This window comes from Callospermophilus lateralis, unplaced genomic scaffold (genome assembly GCF_048772815.1).
Source record: "Callospermophilus lateralis isolate mCalLat2 unplaced genomic scaffold, mCalLat2.hap1 Scaffold_146, whole genome shotgun sequence".
Classification (NCBI taxonomy): Eukaryota; Metazoa; Chordata; class Mammalia; order Rodentia; family Sciuridae; genus Callospermophilus; species Callospermophilus lateralis.
Genome location: NW_027512598.1, coordinates 1,791,798 through 1,807,058, shown reverse-complemented (window position 1 = coordinate 1,807,058; position 15,261 = coordinate 1,791,798).

Sequence of the window (15,261 nt, the reverse complement as noted above, 5' to 3'; positions counted from 1 at the left end):
GTGGCTCAGTGGTTGAGTGTCCCTGAGTTCAATCTCCAGTACCAATAAATAAACTAATTAATTAAATTAAAAAATATATAGTTCAGCAATGAATGAAAACTGATAAGTGACCTCAAACAATCTTTTGATTTTTAAATATTCTTGGTTTATACTTCTGAAAAATGAGAACTCTACATACCTTGATTCTAGTAACTTACTTTGACTTATAAAGTCTTATAAATAACATTCATTTACATTCTTTCATCTGATCCTGACTACAATTCACTGAGAAATACCTATTGTTTCTATTTTGTAGATAGGAAAATTGAGTCCATAATCCAACTTGTTTGCTCCTGTTTATATGGTAACAAATAATAATAACTGGTAAAGAGCAAGGTGTGTTGCTGCCTGAATAAATTCCTTGAATTCATATTTAAGTCACCTTCGACCATTATTAAGAACTATGATGTATAGATGATTTCTTTTGGAGGAAATGAAAAGACTTGAAACATACATTTATAATCCAGTTGAGAGGACTTTCACTGTGCTGCTGTTGAAGATTTTTCTATGATATTATTTGGAAACAATTTTTGCTCTAAGTGCTAATATGTGGAAAACCCACTACACTTGGAGTCATATCCATTAAATAGTCACATTTTGATTTGTGCACTCCTTCAATCACTTTGTGTCTCAATCCTTGTTGATATAAGTTAAGGTGTTTTGTAATTATTGTATTCATGTTTTGATTTTGTTCAACTTATGGTAAGGAATCATCCTCTATTTTGTAAGCTAAAATGTGTTTTTAAAAAACCTGTTAATACATTGAGGGAACACACATCACATATCTATGACATGCTGGAAAGGTCACTTAGGGTGAAACCAGAAGTCCAATATCCAGTCCTTTGAGCCAGTTTTAGGCCTTTAGGTTTCTAATTTCTTTATTCTGTAAATGGGGTCCTTTTACCTCTAAAAGGTAAATTCTAGAATTCTGTGATGTTTTGGAAATAACTAGAATAATTATAAGAAATACATGAAGATCTTTTTCAAATACTCATTCTTTAACTTACAGGAGTCTCTGTATATCTATATTAATTTGCCTATGATTTGTGTAGTAATTGCTGCTTAGTTTATCATAATTTTTCATGCCTTTAAGATATTTATTTTTTATTCCCTGAACTGAAGGCAAGGGGTGAGGGAAGAAAGTACAAAGAAATTAAAGACAGATGAAGTTTCTTTATAAGCAGAATATATATTATGTAGAAAATATCCTTAATAAAGCATCATTATTTTTTTCAGAAATTATATTGTTATAACTACAACACAGAGGAACAGTTATTAGATATTCTAGTTAAATAATGAGCATAATTTTATTTTTTTAATTTATTATTTGTATTATTTGCTTTTTCACATAATTAACATTTCTATGAGTTCAAGAGGATCATCCACTATTTCTTTTATTCTCTCTTATTTTAATAAGCCAAATATATATTTTAACCTCCAAAGATTATTAAAAAACTAGTCAAGTGAATATGGACAACATTTTGCCTACCTGAATTTATTTTAAGCTTCCCCAATTCTAGCTTAAATGTGTATTTTATCATTTTCATAGTATTTCATACAATTCTTTATATCCTTAATTTATGTGTAAAATGCTTGATTATTTTCTTCTGACATTTTGTCATAGTATTTAAAGGTCACTCAGAAGAACACCATTAAATCAGTTTATCTTCAAAATGACATAACTCTGAGGTTATTAAAAGAATGCCTCATTAATGTCACTTCATAATAAATTCTATTCTACAGGCTGACTTTTTTCCCATAGGATTATTCTTCATTCATGGTTTTGAAAGTAATATTTGCTTTGGTAAAAGTAGCACAGTACCAGCATTTTCACAAACTTCATCAAAGATCAGGATCGTTTGTATTTTGTGTAATGGTAGCACTCAGTCATGAACTTCTTTGGAATCACACTGGAGTGCTGCAATACTCCGTATACATACTACATAATTATACATCTGAATCTAAATTTGAAATAGAAATTTCCAGTGACTTTACAGCTTAGAGTTCTGTGAAGAAAGCAGAATGTGGTCATTTGAAGTTCAGGAGGACTTTATCAACTAGATAAAAAGGGCAACATTTGCCCTCAGTTAGTGACTTGTACCTCTTTTATCTTCCCTAATGAGAAGAGATGGTTAAGAATGTAAAGTCTTTGCTTTAATTATGCAGACTGGCTTTGAGTCTACTCTATGCTGAATACACTACATGTATAACTCAAGTCAGGCTGACTGTATCAGTCTTAGCCTGCCTTTCCTCATCTGTAAACGGGAACACTGTATTTAATTAGTTGAGAGAGAGAACTTGCAAAACAAATGGAAATTTATTCACACAGTGTCTATAACAAAAAGGATGCTAACAAGATTTGTTATGATTAATATAAAAGTATGAGGATGCTGTTTTATTGAAGTGTTTAAACTACATTGTCACATACATTTTCTTTATTCAACTTGTCATGTTCTGTTATTTGAAGAATGTACTCTTTTCAAAATTCTCAAGACTTTAAGGAAGGTAGGAACCTAGTAACTGAGTAATAGGATAAAAATGTGGGCAAGTTCAAACTCTATCTTTAGTTTGCCTCAAGTTCAATTTCTATCTTCTTCAGTCTATTTCAGAAATCCTTGACTGATTGGCCATGCAGCATATGTTTAGCTCAAGGAAGTCCATTATTTTGGAAAGTTCTGTTAATAAGTTCTCACTCAGGCTGAGCCTTTGGAGCAACACATGGCAGTCTCTTAAATCATCAAGGAACATTCTACACCTTCATCTCCTTCGATGATACAAGCTTCTCTCTAAATATACATTCTTCAAGTATATATTATCTTTTTTTAAAAATAACATATTTTAAAGAACTCACACAAATAAGATTTTTTTTAAAGATGTTAATTTCCATTTATTGAACCAAACCTGTATCCCTGGAATGAACTCCACTTGATCATGGTACACTATTTTTAAAATGTTTTTGAATGCAATTTGTCAGAATTTTATTGAGGATTTTTACATCTATGTCCATCAGGGATATTTTTCTGAAGTTTTATGTCCTTGATGAGTTTTTGTCTGGTTTTGGTATAAGGGTGATATTAGATTCATAGAATCAGTTTGGAATGGTTCCATCCTTTTCTATTTCATGGAATACTTTGAGGAGTATTGGTATTAATTCTTCTTTGAAAGTCTTGTGGAACTCAGCTATAAGTACATCTGGTCCTGGGCTTTTCTTGGTTAGTAGGATTTTGATGGCATTTTCTATTTCATTACTTGAAATTGATCTGTTTAAATCATATATAACCTTCTCATTCAGTTTGGGTAGGTTATATGTCTCTGGAAATTTGTTGATGTCTTCGACATTTTCTATTTTACTGGAGTATAAATTGTCAAAATAGTTTCTAATTATCTTCTGTATTTCAGACATGTCTGTTGTGATAGTTTCTTCTTCTTTTAGTATTTTAGTAATTTGAGTTTTCTCTTTTTCTCTTTGTTAGCATTACTAGGTGTTTATTTATTTATTTATTTTTTCAAAGAACCAACTTTTGATTTGTCAATTTTTTCAATTATTTCTTTTGGTTCAATTTCATTGATTTCATCTCTGATTTAAATTATTTTCAGTCTTCTGCTTTTGGTGTTGATTTGTTTTCTTTTTCTAGAACTTTGAGATGTAGTCATAGGTCATTTATTTCTTGACTTTTTGTTCTTTTAATGAATGTGCTCAATGCAATAAACTTTCCTCTTAGTACTGCCTTCATAGGGTGCCAAGATTTTGATATGTCTTATCAGTGTTCTTATTTACCTCTAAGTATTTTTTAATTTTATTATTGATTTTTCTACTGTCCATTCATCATTCAATAATGTATTATTTATTCTCCATTTGTTAGAGTAGCTCTATTTTTTATTTTATTGTTGATTTCTAATTTCATTTCATTATGAACTGATAGAATGCAGGATATTATCTCTGTTTTTTTTGTATTTACTAAGATTTTCTTTGTGGAATAATGCAATTCGTCATATTAATAGACTTAAACAAGAATCAGATGATCATATAAATAGATGCAAAAAAATTGACAAAATATAGAATAATTTCATGTTCAAAACACTAGAAAACCTAAAGACAGTAGGAACATACCTCAACATCCAGAAAACTATATATGCTAAACCCAAGGCCAGCATCATTCTAAATGGAAAAAAAATGAAAGTATTCCCTCTAAAAATTGGAACAAGACAAGAATGTCCTCTTCCACCACTTCTAATCAACATCATCCTTGAAATTCTAGCCAGGGCAATTAGAAGAAAGAAATTAAAGGGATACAAATAGGTGAAGAACTCAAACTAATACTATTTGCTGATGACATGATTCTTTATTTAGAAGATCCAAGAAATTCCATCTGAAAACTTCTAGAACTAATACATAAATTCACTAAAGTAGCAGGTTATAAAATTAGTACCCATAAATCAAATGCAATTCTACATATCATCAATGAATCCAGTTAAAGAGAAATTAGGATAACTACCCCATTCACAATAGCTTCAAAAATTATAATAAAAATAAGAATACCTGGGAATCAATCTAACAAAAGAGGTGAAAGACCCCCTACAATTAAAACTACAGAACACTAAAGAAAGAAATTGAAGAAAACCTCAGAAGATCTCCCATGCTCCTGGATAGGCAGAATTAAGACTGTCATATTAATGGCCACACTACCAAAAACACTTTACAGATTTAATGTAATTTGTACAAAATCCCAATGACATTCTTCATAGAAATAGAAAAGCCAATCATGAAATTTATTTGGAAAAATAAGAGACCAAGAACAGTCAAAACAATCCTTAATAAGAAAAGTGAAGAAGGAGGTATCACAATACCAGACTCTAAACTATACTACAGAGCAATAGTAACAAAAACAGCATGATATTGGCACCAAAACAAACTGGTAGATCAATGTACAGAATATATGACACAGAGACTAACCCACAATAATAATTGTCTAATAAGACAATTATCTTATCAATTATCTTATATTAGACAAAAGTGCCAAAGACATGCATTGGAGAAAAGATAGCCTATTTAACAAATGGTGCTGGCCTAACTAGAAGTAGTGAAATGAAATTAAACCTCTATCTTTCACCCTGCACAAAAATAAACTCAAAGTGATCAAAGACTTATGCACTAGAACAGAGACCCTGTGTCTATTAGAAGAAAAAGTAGGCCTAAATCTTCACCATGCTGGCCTATTATCTCACTTCCTTAACAAGACCCCTAAAGCTCAAGAAGTAAAATCAAGAACCAATAAATGGGATGGATTCAAATTAAAAAGCTTCTTCTCAGCAAAGTAAACAATCAATAATGTAAATAGAGAGCCTACAGGTTGGGAGAAAATCTTTACCACATGCACCTCTAATAAAACATTAATCTCTAGGATATATAAAGAACTGAAAAACCTAATACCAAAAAACAAACAACCCAATAAAATGGGCTTAGAAACTGAACAGATACTTCACAGAAGAAAAAATACAGTCTATCAATAAATAAATGAAAAAAGTGTCCAACTCTCTAGCAATTAGAAAAATGCAAATCAAAAATACACTAAGATTTCATCTCACTCCAATCAGAATGGCAATTATCAAGAATACAGGCAACGATAAATGTTGGCGAGGATATGGGGAAAAAGGTACATTCAAACATTACTGGTGGGATTGCAAATTTGTACAACCACTTTGGAAAGCTGTATGGAGATTCCTCAGAAAACTTGGAATAGAACCACCATTTGATGGAGATAGCCCATTCTTCAGTTAATACCCAAAGGACTTACAATCAGAAAACTACAGAGATGCAGTCACATCAGTGTTTATTTCAGCTCAATTCAAAATAACTAAACTAGGGAATCAACCTAAGTGTACTTCAATAGATGAGTAGATAAAAAAATGTGTTATACATAGTCAGTGGAATATTACTCAGCTTTAATGAAGAATGAAATATGGCATTTGCAGATAAATGGATAAAGTTGGAGAGTGTCATGCTAAGCAAAATAAGCCAATCCCAAAAAACCCATGGCCAAATATTTTCTCTAATAAGCAGATGATAATTCACAATGGGGGGGGGCACTAGAGAAAAACAGAGTTACCTTAGATTAGGTAGAGGGAAGTGAAAGGAGAGAAGGGGAGGGGATGTGGGGATAGAAAGGATAGTAGCACAAAAGAGACATTATTACTTTATGTGTATAGATGACTGCATGACCCTTGTGATACTACGATATGTACTCTCAGAAAAATGAGATATTAAATCCCATCTATGTATGACATATCAAAGTGCATAACTGCATTCTACTGTCAGATATAACTAATTAAAACAAATTAAAATTAAAAAAAATAATGTTAGTTTGCCAACAGCATTGTTATCATGACATGCAATAAAATCCAATATTCAGAGAAGGGCAAGCTGCCTTGTTTTCCATGTAGTCCATGACCAGAGTCTCTGGCATCATCTGTGTGATTCTTAGAACACATAAATTCAAGTGTTGACCCTGGCTTGCTGAGTCAGCAGCATTGTTCTACAATGTGATTTTAACCCTTTAACTTAACAGGCACACTGTAACAACTACACTGTTTGATATTGCATTTTGTCATTTAGAAATGGAATCTAAACACTTCCTCACACTGAAGGATTTAACCTAAAATCTCCAATCTTTTTTTCTCATAAATTATTCTTAGTTAAGTTACTTAAATGTCAGAGCTATAGATACTATTCTGAACACTCCTTTATGTTACTGTATCTTCTAAATATGATTGACTATGTATTATAAAATATTGTTCTAATTATGTTACTCATTTTTGTGAATCAAAATATATCTAATTTACTATGGCAATAAAGTTGAAAAGAAAGTATATTAGTATTAAATCATATCAAAACTAACTCTCAGTAGGCGTCAGGCATTTACTTACCACAGCTAATGCATAATATAAATAAATGATAGGACACTATTTTGGTTGAAAAAGCATATATGTTTTCCTTATTCTTTACATAGTGCTTTGATCCAAAATAGAAAAATGGTCAAATAAATGAAATCTAGGAAAATGAGTTCTTAATGAAATGATAATTATTACAATTTTATCTTAATGATTTGAATAGGATGCCACTTTCTTTTTTGTATAAAAGCACTGATATTATACTTATGACCATTCTTAAATATACTCGAGAGAACCCACTAACTCTGATTTTATTCTAATCTGACTTCAAACGTGATACAAGAAGCACAAGCAAGCCCTAGTAGAACAAATGAATGAAAAAATGGCTACTCTCAATATCAATGCTACCTACATTCCTAGGGATGAACATAATTTTACCTAGAACACAAAGCCTGGATTACTTCCAGATATAAATTTCCATTATGCCCAAAACATTTTATGCCATATAATTGAATACTTATGAAAAATCAGAATGTTTATATTAAATTAAATTAAATCATATTAGAAACTAATCAAGTTTTTGTTAGCTTTTCAAAATACATTTTGGATGACTGAACTATTTATTTAATAAGTAAAAATGACTGTAATGACAGTGAAAATTGTTCAAATATATTCCCTTAACAGCACTAAATGTGAAAACCCAGTTGAATTCTTTTTTCACCATTTTACAAAAGCCTTAACTTCTGAGTAACAAGATTTGTGAAGAAATCACAAATATCTCCCTGAGACATACATGGGTCAGAAAACACTATACCTATCATTAGGTAATAGCACCTGCTTTCTAACAATACTGTTTTGGATATTAATGATTAAAAAAATCAGTTTGGAAAGTGTTAAAAATAGTAAAGTTAAAATAAGGTTTGCTGTAGATTTATTTTGATATTGAAAAATCAGTGAAAATGGTGAAATATTTGTCAGGAAGCAATGAATATTTTAAAATGTACACCTAAGTCTACTGGTTGTTAGATACAACTGTTGCAAGCCATCCATGGGCTGTGTGTGTGAGCTATGTGCACTTGAGTGTTTGAGGGGACTGGTCTGGCATTGCACATTGATTGGGTTGTGCAACACAAATGTGCCTTTTCCTCTTACTCTGCCTGTGATCCCACACAGTACCCGAGATGGGTGTGACTTACCAAGATGTGAATCAATCTTGAACACTTCTCACTGTCATTACAGTCATTTTTACTTATTAACTGAATAGTTCAGTGATCCAAGAAATCACCAAGCAAGACTCCACCCTTCAAAATCCTACCCCTTGCCTTATTTGGGTGGAATATTCTATCGAATGTCTTCTCCCCAATAAATAAGGGGGTTTCGGGTGGGCTTGGTCTCTTTCTCTTTCCAGTGCTGACCAGCATGGAGCTGACCCTTGAGGTCACAGAGCTGTCCTTCCCTTGTTGTTAAAAACTCATGTTTGTGTGCTGAGTGGCTTCTTCACCGTTTTCTTAGATATTGATAGAGCCAGCTCCTTTGAACACAGCTCATCTCACCAGCCAGGCCAGTTGGTGACACACAACAGCATTTTGTGTTAAGCTGAGCAATAATGAAATGAAAGAAAAATGTAATGCAGCAGAATAATGAAAAAAAAAAACAAACAAATTGTAGGAATTTGCTCAGATTTATCTTATCTAGCTAAATGTACATGGAAATGGATTTTAAGCTTAACATCTACAAATGTCTAAAAAAGTTGTAGATGCTCATGATCAAAATATTCTGAAGTAAATTTATCCACTTAAGTGATATCATCTTATATAATTAAAAGACGAATAAATATCTGTAAGACATTTTACATATTGAGATTAAGGATATCAACATTTTTTATATCACAGCATTTAAAAATGTGTTTCTGGGGGTCATTATACAGAGAGTCACTGAGTTTTCATCAGATTGTAATTGATATGTATTCATTGGTTTGATAGCTCATCAAATACCACTGTTATAGAACTAAATTAGTCAAGACTAATAATTAATGAATACATAGTCTTCAATCCAGCTACTTGGCTTGCAGTTATTCTTTAAGGTAGTGCCTGATCCTATTTCTCTCTCAGTTTACTTCTTTTCATTCCAGACACATCTAGTATATCCAAGCTCTTCAATATGAAACCATCATTTCTTTAGAGTCCATTTTCATCATCAGTTCCAGAATTTCTAAATGCTATTCATAAAGCAGTGTGATTGTCTAAAGTGCTATTTTTTTTCATTAAAGTAAATGAATTTATCCTGTCTTTGCAACTTAAGAGCAATTCAAGGAAAATCAAATACACAGCATGAACTAAACAACAACCATGACAAAACAAAGCAGAACACTCAAAAACAGGATGTTTAAAGAAGCCTATGTCCATAAAAAGAAAGTATTTGTGTTGAACCTCTAGGACTGTGGGTACTTCAGAAAGTAAAGTACTTTAAGTCAAACAGAGAAATAAGAAATAGGATATGTCAATAGGAAATAGGGATTTCTTCTTCTTTTATTTAAAAAAATGCATTTTGTTTTAAGGAATTAATTGTGCTTAATTTGTGTGGGGAAAAAATGAGAACAAATATGGCATTTGTACCATCCCCAAAATCTAAGCTTAAATACTACTCAGTATTTTTTAAGTCTCTGAGATAGGAGACCAGAAGCTAAGAGTTTAACAACTCTCTTCTAGTAGCCTCTACATCTGTGAGGATGCAAGGGTGGGGACAGCTTGAGGATGATGTGAGATGTTTTAAAGGTCAGATTGGAAGCAGCAGCGTACATCATTTCCACTCATGTTTTACTGACAAGAACTCAATCACGTGTCCCCATGTCATGCCAAATTGACCTGAAATGAAGTTAAGGATTGGATCTAAAATTAAGATGAAAAATGAAGATGTTGGTATTTACTTGCAGTCTGTGCTAAACACAAATTGGGCCTTGTAAGTGACCCCATTTCCAATATTTCTTATTAATGTGCAGACAATTGTGCAGGCTGCTACTGTGTTGCAAAATGAATGGCATAAATTATGACCTCTGTCAACCACACATGCAGCTGGGAGTATGAGTGTAGTTAAAAGACCCTACAATATAATTTCAAATAGCATTATAAATCTGAGAATATGTGTTTGTGTTTGGGAATAGTGTGTGTGTGTGTGTGTGTGTGTGTGTGTGTGTGTGTGTTTTAATTAATAATTAAATTTTGAGTTGATGAAAATTTGATAAAATTTCTATAATCTCATGATGACTTAAATTGGTGATGAGCTTCATTTTCTCTTTCATTAATAGACAATTCTAAAATCTTTCCAATTACAGCTAAACCCACACTTTCATGTTCCGCAGGGCCACCTTCTTATTAAATGTATTATGGAGGATTTATGTGTCCTATTGTTTGTTTGGATGAAAAGGAGTGGAATAAAGGACAAATTGTATACTCAGAACAATATCTATTGGTGACAGTGGGGTACATTTCATCAAAGGGGAGAGCAAAAGTACCTTAGAGTTTTCAAAGAGGAAATGGTTCTTTGGATGAGTGAGTTGAGTACAGAGAATTAAGTTTATATTGGAGAGCACATCTTTGCAGTCTGTATATAAGTAATATTTTACCCTTTGTATTCAGAGTATTATTTTAATTTCACTTTTTCCTTCTGCTCCCAAGTACCCGACTAAATTGTCTCTTTACCTCATTGGTAAAGGTAAGTAAGCTGTATGGAAATGTGCCTGATAGTGTGGGGAACAGTGATGTGGCAGTAAAAGGAGTTGCTTTTTTTATGCATCCTGTTCAGAGGTGGTGATGTTTTAAGTGGCAACGAACAAATAAGCTGAATGGTCCACAGGACTGGAAATTGTTAGGCAAGGAACACAAAGCTTTTGTTGAATAACATGAAAGCTAAATTTCCAAAAAGATGACAAAATGGGGCCTCTGGATTAAGGGAAGGAGTACTGGCTGAGATTCAGTCTAGCCAAGATTTGTGGTAGAGGGGGACAGAGACAAATAAAGCATATTACAAAGTGAAGAAGAAAAACTATCTAAAAATTAAAGGAGAAAAAAAAAAGAGTAAGAAGTCCCATTCTGTGTTCAATGGATAATGTTTTCTTTTGTAATTGAGAATTTTTGATAAACAGCAAGTTGGATATGTGTGTAGATATGCAGAGTTTTGTTTTGGTTATGTGGGAATTAAATAGTATTTGAGCTTTTCCTTTTCTTTCTCCCCCCCTCCCACATTTAATCCTGTTATTATGAAAGAGGTTGATTAGCTTTTCATCACTGACTATAATACTTGACAAGAATATTCTAGCTGATGAAAAAGGTTGTTTTGGTTCACAGTTTCAGAGGTTCAGTCCATGGTCCACCAACTCTTTGTTCTGGGTCCTAGGTGATAGGAAACATCATGGCACCAGGGAATGGCAGAGGAAATCTGCTCAGCACATTGCAACTAGGAAGCAGAGTGACAGAAAAAAAAAGAGAGAGAGAGAAATGGGGCCAAGATATAATCTCCAAGGGCATGTCCCTCAGTGACCAACTTCCTCCATTCACTCCCCACCTGGCTATAGTTATTCCATTTCTTTCAAAATATTAATCCTTCAAATGGGTTAAATGAATTAACCCAGTGATTAGATTAAAGCTGCTTGATTAAATCATTTCACATTTGAATGATCCTGCATCAAAATAGAAGATTTTAAAAGACACTTCATATCGAAGCTATAATAATAGATCTAAAAATTGTACCCATTTTTTTGTAAATATGTTATTACATCTATTTGTAAATCAACTCATTTTAATATTCTGACTCTACTCACCAGTCAACAAAATTTTTCTTGACTGTCTTAGCAATGGTATATGTGATTGCAATTAAGAAAATAGTACTTACTATACCATGTTTTAAACAAACTTACCCTTAAAAAAGCAAAAATTAAAAGAAAGATTGTTTAACAAGTTGCTTTTCCTTTAAAAAGGAAATGGTGTGGTATTTTTAACTTATAAGTCCTCTTTTAAAATAATAATTAACTGAAAAAAAGATTGAAACTTTTTGAAACACATCAATGAGAAACAATGTGAGTAGATATACAAAGCTAGTAAAATGAGTAAACTTGTGAATAAAATATATAAAATATAATTTCAATATTGAGATAAAATTTTTATTTTTAAATTAAAATCATACTTTTTTGGCAATATTTCCATAAAACTTTGGCTCTTATAAGTTCGATAGACTTTATGCTCTTAAAATGTTTATTTCTGAAGAGATTTCAATTATTAGGGAAAAGAAAATTTAATGACTACATTTGGGAACACAGTCCCACATTGTGTGTTCAGTATTAGGAATTCCCAGGAGTCTTTAAATTAAAGCACATTAAAGAAAGCGAATTTTCAGGAAGGGGACATGTTGAATATTAAGTATACCTGGGAGAGATAAGCTGTCAACTTAAAATGATAAACAATAATAATTAAAGCAAAATAAGAATCAGCACTATTTTCAGGATATCCATGGCATATACTTTGGGCTGTACTTTGAAATTATGACTTCAAAAGATCTATCATTCTCTGAACTCTGTGTGTGTGTGTGTGTGTGTGTGTGTGTGTGTGTATAACCTACTAAGTCTTGGTACCATGATTATTTACTGAGATCTTCTTTGGAAAGATCACTAAATTTGTTAAATATCTAGCTCCTCAAAAGGACAGTGTATATTTTTGTGTATTCCATATATAATCCTCAGCTCTTTAAAAAAATTCAATTAATTAGTTTTTGTTTCATACTGGCAATATATCTATGCTAATCTAACTAAATAAGGAGTCTGGTCCTTTATAAGACCAAAAAAAAAAAAATTAAAATGAAGCAAAAAAACACTTTCTTGCATAACTGTTAAGTGCTAACAGTAGAATAGTAAAAATCTGGAGTCAAGTTTGGTATATTAAGATATTGGAATATACAGAGATGTACAAAACTTATTCACAATAATTATTCTATTGTAAGCAATAGATTCACAGGAGGTATTCACCAAGTAGCCTAAAGAAGGAAAATGTGTAAAATCATGAAGAGTGTCTAATTCTTCTGAATCCAGTCCCCAGGATAAGCCGGAGATTGTGTATAATTTTGTGCCACTAAATAAAGAGGTAAACAAAACACATGCGATTACTAATGGTTATAGTAATTGTTCTTTGCATACCAAGATTTTCTGTTGGAATTTATGTAATGAATTCTGTGAGAGCAAGGCCGTAGTTTTTTAGTCTTTTGTTGCTAGGACTCAGCACTGTGTAAGAATAGGCACATCGATTTTCCCAGCAGTGTGAAGTGGGCTTATGACCTCTACTGCCTCCTTTCCTTCTCCCGATGCTATTAGCAGGTTCTGTGCAACAGCCAAAGGCCTGTTAAAAGGCTGAAATGTGATTTTGATCTTTTTAGTTTCTCACTAAATTACAGAATAAGTTCTCTGGTTGGCAGCTGCTGACAATTTTATAACAGTTTATTTTTCAGTACCTCTCTGAAAAGCACCAATTTATGGTTTAAGGTGCTCATTTCTATCAAGACAGAATCCTCAGTGGTTAGATGGGTCATTCTTGTAAACATTTGGCTTGCAAGTGACCTTCATGCTTGTAGTTTTTTTGTTTTGTTTTGTTTTGTTTTATTCAGAACAAGAGAAAAATTAAATGTGTTTTAATTTCATTTTTATTTTTAATAGAGACAGATATAGTTGTTAAAACGTTCAATTTTCTATCCCCAGGGAGGAAGAATTACTCTTAAAAAAAGAACATATAAGCTCTTAAAAATTAAAGCTGTGAAGTTAGATATCTACTTAAAAATATTATAGTCAATACAAATTACCTCAATGTGACTCTTTCCCAGAGTTTCATATTTTAGAAGTAATAAAACTTATTCATTTTTCTTCTCACAAGATAACTTTGACATCTTATTTTCCTTGTTGCTAAAAATAAACTCCTTCTGAAAACATGTTTATATATATATATATATATATATATATATATATATATATATATATATATATATAGAGAGAGAGAGAGAGAGAGAGAGAGAGAGAGAGAGACAGAGGTAGATATATATATATATATAGATAGATAGATAGATAGATAGATAGATATAGATAGATAGATATATTTCTTAACTCGATGTTTAAAAATGCCCATAAAATTTAGACATTTTATAATTCTATCATATGCTATTCATTATTGTTTAATTCTTTTTTCTAAAACACATTTTAATACAAATGAAAAATCATAAACTTTATGTATCAATGATATGATACTCTTCATTAAAATTTGTTTTGGTGTTAAATTACTAAGACTAAACAAATGTGCTGTTTATACATGCAAATAGAAGTACATAATTATCTTAAAGTTCAATCAAAGTATATTGAACATTAGTTACATTCATGAAATATTCAAAGTCTGATCTTTTTAAGGGAATGTTATTTGGCCCCAGAGGAGTATCCAATGAAGTAGTTAGGACAGCATTATTTAACAGTTTTAAGATAATTTAATGTCATTAAATTACAATAAGTTTCATGCTGTGCATATGTAAAAGATGCTTACAGAGAACTGAAAATAATAAATATTCTAGGCATTATAGCTCAGCAAAGATTTTCTGTTGAAAATAACAGCTGACCAGTAATGTACAAAATTGAGGGGAGTTAACCAAATGAAGAGTTTTTTCAAATGAAAGAGCATAGGAATAAATCATTGACCTATAAAATAAAATAGGATGTGTTGGAAACTACAGTAAAAAGCACAGGGCATAGAGGGCAGATGCTGAATTAATTCATCTGGTTTACTTCATCAAGGGCCCCTATGAAAGATTAAGAAGATTAAGCACTTCCTTCAGTGAGTGGGGAGCAACTAAGGATTTCTAAACAAGGGAATGAGTAACACACTCATTTTATTTAAAAAGGATGAGTCTGATTGCAATTTAGAAGATCATCTCAACAGTGACAAAGCTGGATAAAGGGAGATCCTAAATGTCCAGGTGACAGATCAATAGAGAGATGAACTAAGGAATGAGAGAAATAGGGATAGGATGGTTTAGGTTTGGTGTCCCCCAAAAGCTCACCTGTAAGACAATGCAAGAAGGCTCAGAGGAGAAATGATTGGGTTGTAGCCTTAAACAAATCAGTGAATTAGTCTCTGATGGGATTAATTGAGTAGTAACTGGAGGCAGGTGGGTGGGACTAGAGGAAGTTGCTCATTAGAGGTGTGGCTGAGGGATATATATTTTGTATCTGGAAAGCCAAAAGCCTCTCTCTGCTTCTTGATCATCATGGTGTGATCTGCTTGCCTCCACCAAACTCTTCTGCCATGATGTTCAGCC